The 12,461-nt window shown below is 41.1% G+C and overlaps 1 pseudogene; it reads right to left on the bottom strand.

Annotated features, from left to right (window-relative positions):
• Positions 1–2,024: 2,024 nt before the first annotated feature.
• LOC143607859 (pectate lyase 4-like) lies at positions 2,025–4,875 on the bottom strand (annotated as a pseudogene).
• Positions 4,876–12,461: the final 7,586 nt, after the last annotated feature.

Below are 12,461 nucleotides of genomic sequence, written 5' to 3'. Positions count from 1 at the left end.
AGGGTTTACGGTTACGAACCTTAAGAGCTATGATGTAGCTACGGCTTTTTGGAAAATTGAAGCCATTTTTGTGTGGAATGGAAATCACCAACATTCGAATACTCTTTATAGCTCTGGAATAACATTATGCTCGTAACCTCTCAAATTCGAAATCAAAACACTAGAGAACAACAGGGGTGTTGCTACAACAAAGATAAGACCAAGGATAGCTAATGGACTGGTTAGGCTAAAAGGCTTCAAAGGTTCAGTTTAGCCTAACGCAGGTCGTGGTGTCCCTCTACGTTTGCAAAACGTAGAAGGAGGTTCACTAGTTAGTTGTTTGTTGTTAAAGCTCACCGATGATCAAGAACCGTGATGTCTGGAATCGGTTCATGGGTGAAGCTATGATATTTGTGAAGTAAGAAAGGAATAAGCAAAGTGTGTATTCCTCAAGAGAGAAGAGAAGATCAAAGAGTATGTATTAACTCCAGATCTGGTGTTCTTGTGTTTATGGCTAAGCATCCCTTATATAAGTGAGGAGATGTAAGCCTTTTAGTTCAGATGTAACTAACTAGTTCCGCTCCAGTTTTCCTAGAGAGTTGACCATTGTTGGGCGGGAAGCTTTGGACCGATGGTCCATAGATAAAGTAACAGTACTTTGTCTGAGTATGTCCTTTGGTCAGAGGGGACATGGATGTGAATAGTGATGTGACATTGTACTGTAGCACGTGGGTGCTTATTTACATAAGTTTGGGCCGGAATGAAGCTTTTAACCTTTTAACCCTTTTAGCGTTAATGTGTTACATCCATTTTATTATTTCCTTGGGCTATCCCCGTCATCAAGGGGGATAGTGATTTGTTGAATTGAAATTGATAGACAATTGGTTAGTTTGAAAATATGCGACTAAGGACTAATAACAACACACAAACCACCAGAACAGATACAAATAGGAATCACATATTCAAAAGAATTGGGGAAAGTAGTAACCTAGAAGATCGTAGAAGACGAATATGCTGTATGTATTGTGTAGTCTATAAATTCTATAATCCAAAATCATCCAATTAAACAAACAAACATGGTAATTTTTTATGCAATTGTAGATGAAGAAATTGAAACGTGGATCTTTCTCTAAATCTTCTAATCACTGTTAGATAAACCTATTTGTGGGACACACGCAATGATTTATCGGATTAGACATAAAATTCGTAACATGGAATTAAATTTTATAATTACGTTCATCAACGGTGTTGCTATCGTATTTGTTCTTAGATTGAGAAAGTAGTTCACTAGGGAAAATATATCAATCAATTATTAATTTGATCAATTCCCACATGAGCCCAAATATTAAATAAGCCTGCTTCACATAAAACTTAAACCAAATTACTTAAATAATATACCCAATGTTATTACAAAGCACAAATAACATTTAGAATTAGATCGAGCCCACACTCCCGCGTCACCTAATTCTTTTAATCTTTGACGTTATTTCCTTGATTGACAAATTAATCAATAACACTAAAATAACCAACAGATTCATCATCGAGGATTGAAGGAACACGAAAAGGAAGAAAGAAAGGCTAGCATACGCCATGGAAGATGCGATTGAAGGAAACATGGCTTGGAATTGTAGAGGAGGAGTAGCAGGAGTGGTGGAATGGATGGTTATGTAGAGTACATGAAAGGAGATCCATGCATACCTAAAACAAGGGGCGCCAAAGCAAAATATGTTGTACACGATGTAAAATAAATAGTACGTACATTCATGAAACAATAGTCGTTATGAGACAAACCCATTTTGGTATTTAATATATATATATATATATATATATATATATATATTAACTGGTTTATGTAACAAAGTTGTAAATAAGTTAATACTAACATAATATAATAAAATAAAAACTCAAAACAATCCCGTTATTTATTGTGATATTATTAACTTCCCTTCAATGAATAGAAGTATTAATTAACTCAGATATACAAATAAGAAAACATGTAAAACAAAAATAATAATGGAGACAACGCGAGCACAACAAAAGCTTGGTTAACAAGGTTGTCCGACCACACATGAGAGTACACCGGCATCACTAGTGAGTTGCGGAACATCCGATCCTGGTGCAACTGCAATCATGCCATGTTGTTGTTCAGGGGTTAGCTGTGGATCAGTCCCAGATGCATCAAATATAGCTCCGTTTTCCAATACGTCCTGTTCGGATCTCCAATTCCAATTCCTCCATTTCGACTCTTCAGAATAGCTTCTTTGTAGTACCTATACAAACTGTAACTATGAATAATGATCCATTAAAGTTTTTAGTAGCTAATTTATTCATATAGTGGTCAGTTATAAACGCACGATCTGACATCTAATCCCACGCCGTTTCAACGGTGGTCTGAATAGAGGTCGGACAACCGTTTTAACCAAAGAATTTCAAAGTTTGGTCATCTATGGCCTGAACGTCTGTCCGGATATTTTCCGGACGATCATTCTATCCAATATTTTCAAAATTTGACCCCCTTGTGGTCAAAAGAACCATATAGATACTGTTCAAACGACCATAATTTTCAAAGTTCAACTTTTTTAATCAAAGCGGCCATTTGAGTGTTTTGTATACAATCATTTAATGTGTGAAATTATATGGGGGTGGAGTAGCTGTAGCTATAGCGTGTCCCATTCAGATATACATTGAGCTATTTGTTACATGCCTTCTTTGTATAACGTTTATCGGCTGCGACGAAACGGTTGCCTTGGCTGAGAATAGTAGGATTCGCACTATCACCGATAGCATACATTTTCCATTTGTTGTAATCATTGTTAACCACTTGAAAAAAGCCGAATCGACATCTTGGCATTCTTTGTGTACATGTATCTTCAAACCTGTTGTACGCTACCGTGACTTGCATAATTTTATCTTCCGTGTGAGAATCATCTGCCCCAAGCAATACAACCTGTTTAATTTCCCGTTCTAAAGTTTAGTGATATAGATATAAGAAATACACAAAACTTAGTTCAAATATATGTTATAACATACGGTTTATCGTATCATCATTACTATCTGTTTTGCCCAAAAGGATATCATTGAATTATTTTTGTTTGCCCTATTGTAGTCTCTATAAAACGTCAAAAATTTTCGCACTACTTTCACATAAACATGCTTAACTGTAGAGTTCTTCTCGAACTACATCCAACGCGCCAAAATCATCTTGGTAATGTTTGAGGCATAGTATTTGTATTGACAAATCATATCATACGTGGACTTAACACAGTGTGAGATTAGAGATATAACTAAGGTGCTGCCTATGTTTCTCAACTTGTTCTTACTTTGTCATGATCATGGAATCGGCAGTTGGAAATGGTTACGGCTGTGCTACCCACAGTGACATCGAGGAGCCCATCCGGACCATTACTAAGCGTGCAATGGTCGATCCATATCTTGGAAGCAGTTTTAATAGTGAGAGCATCACCGTCGCAAGCTGACCTTCCTGCATAACCGTCCATTACTTTAACATTATTAATGTTGATCCCGTGAATTATGATATTGTTCTCTTCTTGAATGGTGATGCCTCCACTATTAGCGATCTCAACTACTGCACCTCTGCCATCAATTGTTTTGTCACTAGTAACAACAGGTGTGTGTTTCAAAGTGATCACCATATCCTTTTCAAAAATGATCCACAAAGGTTTCTTTTGGCTGGAACCATATCACAACGTCCCTTCTTTTGGATTTGCTCCATCCTCATCTGAAGGATCAGTGACCGTGTAGATTTCTCCACCCGCGCCACCTGTGGTCCCCTTAGCGAAACCCAACGCACATTCGGATAATGCTTGTTGATTATCCGCCCAATCGGCTTTGCACCTCCAACATTTGTCTATTGGGTTATTTGCTACACATTCTTGTACACCTCTCCTTGATAAATTTTGTTGCGCTAAAGATCTGCATAAACTTTCATGTGTTACTCAAACAATCAAATTTACATGATGTTGAAGAGGAAATTAAACAGATCGAAGACTCACGCTTCGAGCAACTCAAGGTTATATGCTTTTGTTGCTACAACAAAGATAAGACCAATGATAGTGAATGGACTTGTTAGGCTAAAAAGCTTCAAGGGTTCAGGTTGACCTAACGCAGGTCGTGGTGTCCCTCTACGTTTGCAAAACGTAGAAGGAGGTTCACTAGTTAGTTGTTTGTTGTTATAGATCATCGAAGATCAAGAACCGTGATGTTTGGAATCAGTTTTAGGATGATGTTCTTGGTGAAGCTATGAAGTTATTGAAGTAAGAAAGAAATAAGCTAAGAGTATATTTCTCAAGGAAGAAGAGAAGATTTGGGAGATGGTGTTATCTGCCCAAATCTGTTGTGTTTATATTTATGGCTAAGTCTCTCTTATATAGGAGAAGAGACTTAAGCCTTTCGTCCAATTGTAACTAATGTAGTTCCCCTCCAGTTTGCCTAGAGAGTTGACCTTTATGGGCGGGAAGATTTGGACCGCTGGTCCATAGTTAAAATAATATTACTTTATCAGAGCATGTCCTTTGTTCAGAGGGGACAAGGATGTGAACAGTTATGTGACATCATACTGTAGCACGTGGGTACTTGTTTACATAAGTTTGGACGGGAAACGAAGCTTTTAACCTTTTAACCCTTTTAGCGTTAATGTGTTCCAGCCATTTTATTATTTCCTTGGGCTACCCCCGTCATCAGCCCCCCAAGTCAGAGGTGTTTGAGGAGTATGCTCAAGGGCTTCTGACTTTTGCACAAATTTTTTTTATTGCTTAAAGGCTTCAAGGCTTGTAGGCTTTTAAGCTTTGTTCAGTTTTGGTTGTTTTTTGAATTATTAATGTGACAGTTGACGTGATTGTAACTGTTAGATTACGGTTTCCAATAACTGTTTTTCATTAATAGTTATCAATGGGATAACTATTCACTTTCTTCCAGATTTGTTTAACAATTTCCACCATAAACACTTTCAAGTTTCATTCAATCCACTATCAGGTTAGTTTCGATCCTTCCTTCTTCTTCAAAATTATGGTTGCCAAAAAGGATCTTTTGATCAGTTTTTCCCGATTAACCCAGGAAGAGGTTGAATCGTTTTGTATTGAGTGGGGAATAGGGTTAAAGTATAAACCGATTGCTCCACCGGTCGATTCTTCCATCGATCGTTGTCCGGCAGGTTTTATCGCTCTATTTTGCCGTCATTTCGAATTTTCTAATCTCCGACACCCTTTTTCGGTTTTTGTTCTTAATGTTTTGGAGTATTATCGTATATCATTCGGCCAAATCCATCCGTTAGGGCTTGCTAGGGTTTTGCATTTTGAAGTTTTGTGTAGAGCCCTAGGTTATGACCCTTCGCTGTTGAATTTTCTCCGTTTCTTTCGCTTAGCGAAAAATGGTGATTGGTACACGTTCGAACATACCAAGGTTGATATATGTTTGGTTTCCTCGGCGGTTACAACCCTCGGTTCTTGGAAGGACCGGTTTTTCTTTGTTTTCGATTCTATCCTTCCATTTAAACCCGTTTGGAGACAACCCGAAGCCGTTCTAAATGAACCAGAACCGGCTGAATCTGAGTTAAACGAAGCCTTTTTGAAATCAATTAGAACATGTCCTTCGCGTCTTCGCCCTCTCCCTGAACATCTTCTTGTTTTGTTAGGAATTAGCAAACTTTGGGATAAGCCTAATCGGGATCCTGTGCTTTTGAGGGATAATAAGGGTATGCATTTATTTTTTCCGCTTTTGCTTTGTTTTGTTGGTATGTTTGCTAATTATTTTTCTTTGTGTTTTGTAGTTATGTCTGCCTTAGACTTTTTGAAAAGTGATGACACTTCGGATGTTGGGTTTACTGATGTTGCGGCCGTTGTTGGGGAGGATTTGGTTGTTCGAGGAAAGGAGGGTTGATTTGAGGATGTTGCGTATGTTGGGGTTGCAAACGTTAAAGGGTTCACCAAAACTGCTGTTCCAAAGTCTTCCACTCGTCGTTCCACACGACGTTTGTTGAATTATGTTGGAACTTCATCTTCTCATGAACCAGTTGAGGTTAGTGATGACATTCAGGTTTCTGAAGACCAAGGTCCAACTACGTAGGTTGAGAAGGAGCAGGGGTTGGTGGTTTCTAAGAAGGGGAAGTCGGCTGGGAAGAAAGCCATGATGCATGTGGTTCAAGAGTTGGATGGTGATGCGGTTTATGTGCCAGAGTGGAGTGTCAAGGTTGGGGATAGTTTCAAGGATCCCAAAGTTTGTGCTGATGCGTTAGCCCATTTTGTTCCTCTGGGAGTTCGTGATACTATTTCCAAGATGGAGGGTGACTCCTTGTTATCCAGGTTGATCTTGAATTCTTGTAACGTTTCTGCCCTTTTGGCAGAAGGTGTTACTCGCTTTCGAAAAGGGATGGAGGAGTATGAAGGGTTTATGAAGACGAAGGAAAAGATGAAGGCCTCTATGACGGCCATAAAGAAGGATGTTGAAGGTTTTTCTGAGAAGGAGAAGGTGTATGTTAAACGGATTGACGAGTTGTCTTGTGGCCATGAGATTGAGATGGCAGGGTTGAAGAAAGCCATGGAGGCTGATAGGGCCAAGTTGGATGCTGACCGTGAAGCCTTTGAGGTGCAGAGGAGAGCCTTTGAGGTGGAGAAGGAAGGCTTGAAGGCTTCGGTTACCCAGATTCTTATGACAACAAGTGGTTGATTGAGCATGGGTTTCAGCAGGTTGTATCTTACTTGCTTCATTCTAAAGAGTTTAACTCGGTGCTGGGCGATGTTTACACGAAGCTGCTAGGCCATGGGAAGCATTTAGGTTTCATTGCAGGCTTCCATCATCACGAAACCGGTCAGCCTATGGAGCAGTCCCCCTTTTTCAATCCTGAAGCTTACAAGCTTTTCACCGGTTCAGTTCATGCGATGGAAAGGCTCACTTACCCTTATGTAGGTGAAGTTTCATCATCCTATGGTAAGCCTCTTTCAGTTTTGCAGGGCTTGAAACCAGCTGGCCTTGATGAGAAGGTTGCTAAAGAGGTGCTTGAGTCTCTATCGAAAAAGCGTTCCCGTTCCGGTGATAGTGAAGAGACTTTATCTGGGAGAAGCGACGGATCTCATGTGGCAAGCCTTGAAGGCTCGGCTTTTGTCCCACAAGTCAAGAAGTCCAAGAAGGCTAAGGGTGGTAAGGCTAGTACCTCAAAGCCTGTTCCTGATGTTTAAACACTTTATTCGTAGCTTTCTTAGCACTTTAAAACAATGTTATATAATCTCTAAACAATGTAGGTTTGGCATGGAACTCTTAAAGTTTCTGCCTTGTGGTTGTGTTTGGCCTTTTTTGCCCTTTAAACATTTTCTTGGGAATCCTTGTGATTTCCTTGTTTAGCCTTAACTGGCTTATTATGTATGAATGCTATTAGCTATGGCCTTGGAATGGCCTTGTTTACGAACTATGATGTTCTATGTATTTGTGTGTTGGTTGCTTGTCTTGTTAGTTTGATGTGATTTTAGCTAACTTTCCTTAAGAAGTATTAGTGCTGCAGTCACTTTAGCTTCAAGGCTTCATTAGGTAAAAAGCACATGTTGGCTATCCTTTATATCACTACTTAGTGTATGTTTTTTGTTTTCGTAAACTTTTGTAAGCTTAAGGAACGAATTGGTGTAGGCTGTTCAGACCTGTCTATGAGACAACTCATGGAGTAGGATTGACATAGGAACTCACCCCTTATATAGGTCCATTCAACCCATGAACCTATTGAGCGATGTGGCTTGGGAGCTCATCCCCTTACATGGACATTGCCATGGAGTTTCTTGCTAGGTTCTCAACCTGATTATAGGATAGTAAAGACAAGTTATGACAAAAAGTTTATCATTCATTCAAGAGGTTGTTGTTTCACAAAAAGGAGAATTGTACATCTCTTGAAATATATTTTTACATTTTGATTAGGCATGGAACCTTTTAAGGGTTTTGCCGTTCCAGTGTCTTGGAAGCCTTTTGCCTTTTGCGTCAGCTAGCTTGTAGGATCCACCCTTGTGGGCTTTGAGGATTGTGTATGGTCCTTCCCACTTTGGGCCAAGTTTTCCTTGATTTTCTTTCTTTCTAGCCTCTTTGTTTCGGAGTACAAGGTCTCCAGGCTTGAAGCATTCATGCTTTACTCTAGCATTGTAATAAGCTTCCATTTTTTGCTTGTATTTAGCCTCTTGTATTGCGGCTTGATCACGAATTTCTACGAGGAGTTGCAAATTCAACATGGTCTCATTGTTGTTTGATTCGAGGTCCATGTTGAGTGTTCTTTGAGTCACAACTCCGACTTCGGCTGGGATTGCGGCTTCCGATCCAAACACTAGGCTGTAAGGCGTTCGCTTTTGGCTTGTCTTTTCGGTTGTTCTTATTGCCCATAGAATGTTTGGGAGTTCTTTAGGCCAATTGTTGTTGTGCCTTCATAGCCTTGTTTTGATTCCTTCAACGATGGTTCTGTTTGTTTTTTCAACTTGGCCGTTGGATTGTGGGTATGCAACTGAGCTGAACACTTGAGTGATTCTGAACTCTTTGCACCATGTGCTAAAAGGCTTCTCAGCAAATTCTTTCCCATTATCCATGACCAACGCTCCTGGCGGCCCATAACGGCAAATGATGGTTTCCCATACAAAGTCGATAACTTGTTTGCCCGTTATTTTTGCAAGTGGTTTGACTTTAGGCCACTTGGTAACGTAGTCAACTGCTACTAATAAAAACTTTACCCCACCCTTGGCCGGTGGGAATGGACCAACAATATCCATTCCCCATTTGTGAAAGGGCCAAACTGAGGAGATGGGGACTAGATCGTGTTTAGGGCTTTTGGGAACCAGTGCATGAATTTGACAAGCTTCACATTTCTTGAGTTATTCCGTTGCTTCTCGGTGCATGGTGGGCCAGAAGTATCCAAGGTTCATCAATTTTGCTACCACCATTCTTCGCCCAAAATGAGCTCCACATATCCACTCGTGAACCTCTTTGATCAGATATTGACTTTGTTCAGGGCCTACACATCTCAGTAGTGGTGCAAGGTAGCCCTTTTTATAAAGTGTTTCTCCTTGCAACACATATTGTCTGGATTTGATTCGAACCCTTTCAGCCTCAGTCTGGTCCAAAGGTAACTCACCATTTTTGAGGAACCTTTCTATGGGAGTCATCCAATTGGGACCTTCTTCAGTGATTACATCTTGAACCTCCAATTCTTGAATTGAAGGAGTTTTCAGCACTTCCACCAGTACTTTCTTGGTGAGGTGTGCAAAAGTGAGGGATGCTAGTTTGCTCAGGGCATCGACTTTCTTATTTTGTGATCTTGGGACTTGTTTGATGGTGCATTCTTGAAACGTGGTCATCAACCCTTTTGCCTTTTCATGGTACTTCTTAATGTTGGGCTCTTTGGCTATATAGCTGTCATTGACTTGACTTGAAACAAGCAACGAGTCTATGAAGACTTGTAGCTTTTGGATCTTCATCTCTTTTTCAATCTTCAGACCAGCGATCAATGCTTCGTATTCAGCTTCGTTTTTGGTGGTCTGAAATTCAACTCGAAGAGAATATGTGAATTCTAACCCTTCAGGGTTGATTAAAATGAGCCCAGCTCCTGACCCTTTGATGCTGGAAGTTCCATCGGTAAAAAGCTTCCAGGCTTCAGGGTTAGAAGGTTCAGTGGTGGTTGTGTGTATTTCAGGAATGACTCATTTTGGGATTTCTACAATGAAGTCCGCCAAGACTTGGGCTTTGATAGCATTACTTGGGACATAGGTGATGTTATGTTCACCTAGTTCCACAGCCCATTTGGCCAATCGGCCTGAATTTTCTGGTTTTTCAAGCACACTTTTGATGGGTTGGTCAGTGACCACTTGTATATGGTGTGCTTGAAAGTACCTTCGAAGCCTTCTGGCCGTTTGAATTAAGACCAGAGCAAGTTTTTCCAAAGGAGGATATTTGACCTCTGCCAGTTTTAGTGTTTTACTAAATAAATAAACGGGTACCTGAACTTTGTCTCGTTCGATGGTTAGAACTGTGCTTAGTGCTTCTTCAGCGACTGAGAGATAGACAGAGATCAGTTCTCCCGTTTCAGGGGCTGCAATAGCTGGGAGTGAAGCCAAGTGTTGCTTCATTTGGTTGAAGGCTTCTTCCGCTTCTTCCGTCCATCTGAAATCTTTCTTGTTGGTACAATCCTTTAGTGTTGTGAAAAAGGGTAGGGACTTCTCAGCAAGCTAGGAGGTAAAACGCTTCAATGCTGCAAGCTTTCCATTCAGGCTCTCCACTTCTTTTTTGATTTGTGGGGATTTGGTTTCGAGAACAGCCCTGACTTTGTTGGGATTAGCTTTTATGCTTTGTTTTCCCACAATGTGCCCCAAAAACTTGCCTTCTTCGAACCCGAATGAGCATTTTCCCGGGTTAAGCTTCATGTTGATCTTTCTCAAGCTTTGGAAGGTTTCTTGTATGTCTTCAAGCATTTGATGCTCGGTTTTGCTCTTGATTACTAGATCATCGACATAAGCTTCCAAGTTTCTGCTAATTTGGCTAGCAAATTATTTGTCGATCAAACGTTGGTAGATTGCACCGGCGTTTCGTAGGCCAAAGGGCATCTTTTGGTAACAGAAAATACCTCTGTCCATGTGGAAAGCGGTTTTTTCTTCATCTTTCACTTTCATGAGAATCTGATGGTAACCCTTGTAAGCATCGAGAAAACACTTAAAGGGATGTCCGGTTAGAGAGTCAACCTTGAGGTCCATCTCGGGTAAAGGGATAGCAATCCTTTGGACCTGCTTTGTTTATTCTTTGAAGTCGATGAACATCCTCCAAGACTTGTCAGGCTTTCGAACCATGACTGGATTAGCCACCCAAGATTGATACTTGACCTCACGTAGGATCCCAGCTTGTACAAGCTTTTCGACCTCTTGGCATGCTGCCAAGCTTCTTTCAGGAGCTAGGCTCCGTTTCTTTTGGACGACAGGCTTGACATCGGGAGGTATCTTGAGTTCATGCTCTGCAATGCTTCGAGGGATGCCTGTCATGTCTTCCGGGCACCAAGCAAAAACATCACTGTAGTTCATCAACATATTTTCATGGTGTGAAAGTGTTTCTTTGGAGGGGCTTGTGTTTACCCGTACCTTTTGTTCAGGGTACTTGGGGTTTATGATTAAGCCTTGCTCTTCGCCTTTGCTTTTTGATCTTTCCCCTTCAACCGTGTAAACCTCTTGGGTAGGTTGAAGGGTTGCAATTCCCATGTTGGGGGGAAACTTCACAGCACCTTGACCAACCGAGATAGCCATGTTGAATACACATTGTCCAGGCTTTCCTATGATTACATCATAGCTGGAAGGTGTGTTGATAACTACGAAAGTGAGTGGTTTGGTTTTCTTCATCTTGCTTTCACTAAAACAAACATCAAGGGTTAGTTGGCCTAAAGGCTTCAAGGGTACGTTGGCGATACCTTTTATATATGACTCGGAGGATTGAAGCCTTGAACGCTCTTCCTTGCTTAGCCGGTTGAAGAATCTTTCATACATGATCTCTGTGGTCGTCCCTGTGTTAATGTAGACTTTGTTTGTTTGGAGCATTCCCACATTCGCTTCCACTGTTAGAGGGTTTGAGAGTAAGTTACCTTGAGGCGGTTGGAAGCAGATGCATTGAAGCTCCCAAGCCTCCAAGAGTTGTCGTGTGTGGGGAACACCTTGGTCTATATTCACCATATTCACTTCTTTGCTTTTTCTTTCGGCCATCTTGTCTTTGACCCCTTTTACCAAATGAGCCAATTCTCCAGACTTGACGGCTTCCTCAATTCTTCTCTTGAGTTGAAAGCAATCGTTTGTGTGGTGACCTTTTTCTTCGTGGAACTCACAGAACTGGGTGGAACTTTCGTTTTTCTTGCTCTTGGGCAAGGGTCGAGGAGGTCGGAAGTTGTGCTTCACTTCTTATATGGCAAGGATTTCCTGAGGGGTTTTGGTTAAGGCTGTGAAGTTTACAGTCTTCTCCCTGCTTGGAGGGTTCCGGCCTTCAGGCCTTCGTTGATCTGAACTCCGGGGATACTTGTCATAAGAATTGTAGTTCCCTCTCTTTCGGTTGGGGTTGTTGCCTCGCCAACTGGGAGCTCTTTTTTGCTGCTCTTTGAAATCAACGGCCTCCTCGCCTCGAATATGTGCCTCAGCTCGTTCAAGATCTTCTTCAAGGGTTTTAGGCAGGCACTTATTAAAGTTCCTTGTGAGGTGCTTGGAGGTGATGGCGTTCATGAAGCTTGCCACCCTCATTTTTTCGTCAGCCCCCACATATTGTAACCCTTCTTTCTTGTCCCTTTCGATGAAGTCTCGAAGGCTCTCATCATCTTTTTGTTTTATCTGAAAAATGACGGTGGCGTCCCTGACGTATCTTTTTTGTTGTGAGAAGTGGGCCATGAAGCCTTTGCTCAGATCATCGAAGCTTCGAACGCTTTGAGCAGGAAGGTCATTGAACCATATCCTGGCTGACCCGACTAACGTTTGTATGAACATCAAACA

The sequence above is a fragment of the Bidens hawaiensis genome, unplaced genomic scaffold, assembly GCF_021521415.1.
Source record: "Bidens hawaiensis isolate Kalapana, Puna unplaced genomic scaffold, B.hawaiensis_p1.1 tig00002125_1, whole genome shotgun sequence".
NCBI classification, from domain to species: domain Eukaryota; kingdom Viridiplantae; phylum Streptophyta; class Magnoliopsida; order Asterales; family Asteraceae; genus Bidens; species Bidens hawaiensis.
Note: the sequence above shows the minus strand (reverse complement) of the source record. Positions and strands in the feature narration are given on the sequence as shown.